The following is a 2,272-nucleotide window of genomic DNA, read 5'->3' as shown; positions in this document are numbered from 1 at the left end:
TAGGCAATATCACGTCTTTTGTAGCAGAAATAAACTGCTGCAGAAAAAGCTAGGTCCATGCAAAATGTAATGTGTAACTGCAACACTCATTTCAAATGTAGTGGAGTAAAGAGTACAGATAGGCCTATTCATTCAAAAATGTAGTGAAGTAAAGAGTAAAAGTTGCTAATATCTTTGATACTCAGTACAACTACCCGAAAACCGAAAAGATACTCAAGTACAGTAACTAATTACATTTACTCCAATACTTTACACCTCTGCTCCTGAATGGCTTGAAAGTCCTGAATGGTTTAGCTCCACAGTACTTGAGCGAGCTCATACCGCATTATTGTCCTTCATGTTCGCTGCGATCTCAAAACATTTGTTATTTGTTAGGATATCAAAAGCAACTTCGGATGGCAGATGCTTCTCCTATTTAGCGCCTGTATCGTAGTAGTAGTGATGTTTGGTTCTTGAACGAATCGTTCTTTTGAGCCGGTTCACAAATCGAACTGAATCGAACTTTAGTTCTGGGTTGATGACGCAGGACGCACAGCCCGAAGTAGCACGTCCAACTCAAAAAGAACCGATTGAGCCGGTTCAACCAACTGTCGAAGTTTACCGATTACCGATGACTCAACAAGAACCGAATGAGGCGTGGCGAAGTTTGCCGAGGATTACCGAAGATTCTGATGAGTGAGTTGACGATACTGTGCAAGCCTGAGGTGCATACTGGAAATATGCTTATTATGACGGTTATTTATTTACATTTTTAAAAAACCTGCAAAAGCCTTTCTGTCGAGTGATGTAAATAAATTTTACAATAGTTTATTGTGCATGCATATTATATTTAAATTTGCTTAAGCGAAATCAAGGAGTTTATAAGACTGGTTTATTCATTCTATACTGTAGACATGTAGAACATATCAGCGTTTGTGCATGTCAGTAATGTGTGCTGTAGGTTTGAAACTTTTAGGAATCATATCCAAGTTGCAGGCTAGTCAATATTGGTCAGTCAGTCGTATATGACATAAGGAACCGCGAATGAAACTGTGACCACAAACACCTACCATTAACTTGAGTGAATTATATGGCAATAATCAGCAATATGCTTTCACACAAATAACTTTATTTTTTTAATGTTTCAATATGTGTTGGCACAACACAATGAGTTGTTAGAAAATAAATGCGTAGAGACGTTATTGCTTGATGACGTCAGGAACCGATGAATCGGCTTTTTGAACCGGTTCAATGAGCCGATCTGTCCGTAAAGAACCGGTTCGCGGAAATGAATCGGACTTTGCATCACTAGTTCGTAGTTCGGGAAGAAGGAGGCGGGAACCAGCAAACATTCAAACAAAACTTTAATAATAAAATAAACACAAAATAGCCCCTTGCGGACGACTGTCGCGCACAACCAGGACCAAAACACAAAATAAAATCCAGGCCTGGTCCTCTCGTCTTGCACTGTCGTCACTCCTCCTTTTATCCTTCCGGAGCTCCTCAGTGGGACTCGAGACCGGTGAGTGGCGCAGGTGTTGTGCATTTACTCCACCGGCCTCGCTCCATTCCCACGGCTCTCAGCCCCGCCCCTCTCGTCACTGCGCCCAAACTCTGGAACAGTCTACCTAGCATTATTTTGGAGGCAGACACACTCTGTCAGTTTAAATCTAGATTAAAGACCCATCTCTTTAACCTGGCATATGCATAACACACTATCACATTTCTATAATTCAATTAGGTCAACCGGAACTGGGAACACGTCCCATAACACCAGATATACTTATGACATCGTAAGAAGAATGACATCTACACTAATATTAGTCTGTTTTATTCTTATTCCGAGGTCACCATAGCCACCCAAACCAGCCCAGATGGTGGATCAGCACCTAGAGACGACCTCTACAGCCCTGAATGTCAGCGGAGACCATGTCAACTAGAGACAGATCCCCTGTGAAAACCTCGTCAGCCATCGGCACAAAACCACAAGAACCAGACGAGTCCTCTGCTCAATCTGACGTGCGTTGCAGCCTGGAATTAAACCACACAATGCTGGTTTCTTCTGGTCAGAGGAGAACTGGACCCCGACTGAGCCTGGTTTCTCCCAAGGTTTATTTTTTCTCTATTTCTGTCACTGATGGAGTTTTGGTTCTTTGCCACTGTTGCCTTTGGCTTGCTTAGTTGGGGACACAATTTCTGGCAACATTGTTGACTTGACTGCACAGACACTATTGGAAGAGAACTGAACTGAGCTGGATGATGACATCACTGAATCAACAATGAACTGACTTTA

This window comes from Sinocyclocheilus anshuiensis, unplaced genomic scaffold (genome assembly GCF_001515605.1).
Source record: "Sinocyclocheilus anshuiensis isolate Anshui unplaced genomic scaffold, SAMN03320099.WGS_v1.1 scaffold1017, whole genome shotgun sequence".
Classification (NCBI taxonomy): domain Eukaryota; kingdom Metazoa; phylum Chordata; class Actinopteri; order Cypriniformes; family Cyprinidae; genus Sinocyclocheilus; species Sinocyclocheilus anshuiensis.
Note: the sequence above shows the minus strand (reverse complement) of the source record.